General features: G+C 41.8%; 1 pseudogene; it reads right to left on the reverse strand.

Annotated features, from left to right (window-relative positions):
- Window positions 1–207: 207 nt before the first annotated feature.
- Window positions 208–325, reverse strand: LOC145249938 (5S ribosomal RNA; annotated as a pseudogene).
- Window positions 326–560: the final 235 nt, after the last annotated feature.

A 560-nucleotide genomic window follows, 5' to 3' on the forward strand; every position in this document is an offset into this window, starting at 1 on the left:
AAATTTCGCCGTATCGATATCGATCGATGCTTCCGTTCAGTCGCGGAAGACAAAGGATAGTACCTATAGGGGCAAGATCTGCGCATGTAATTGTGTGGCAAAGGTTGCGCAATCTCCAACCACACCTCTCCTGAATCGTCACCGCTTGAGTCAAGTGGCAAGGAGAAGTCCAGGACGACTGGAAACAATGCCAAAATAAGCAGAGAGCACATACAGTACCTAGAAGTCCCAAATAGTCACCCATCTGGTACTAGCTAGACTCATCGTTGCTTAACTTCGGTGATCTGACGGGAACCGGTGTGTCAAACGTGATTATGCCGTATTAATAGAAATTTGTTTCTTTTTAAAGCACAATCGACCCAGGACATTTGATTTTTGTACGTTTAATTTTAATTCAAGTGATTATCTCCATATATAATATTTTGATTGCAGAAATTCCCCTTTGGAAAAATGTAGCGTAGGCTTGCAAGAATAGATGCCACTTACAAATTCAATTCATCTACCCTGACAGCCACTAGCTTATGTAACTCGTAACCACAATTTCTGCCACATTCACTCAT

Source organism: Euprymna scolopes, chromosome 28 (genome assembly GCF_053919585.1).
Source record: "Euprymna scolopes isolate OS-2025 chromosome 28, ASM5391958v1, whole genome shotgun sequence".
Classification (NCBI taxonomy): Eukaryota; Metazoa; Mollusca; class Cephalopoda; order Sepiida; family Sepiolidae; genus Euprymna; species Euprymna scolopes.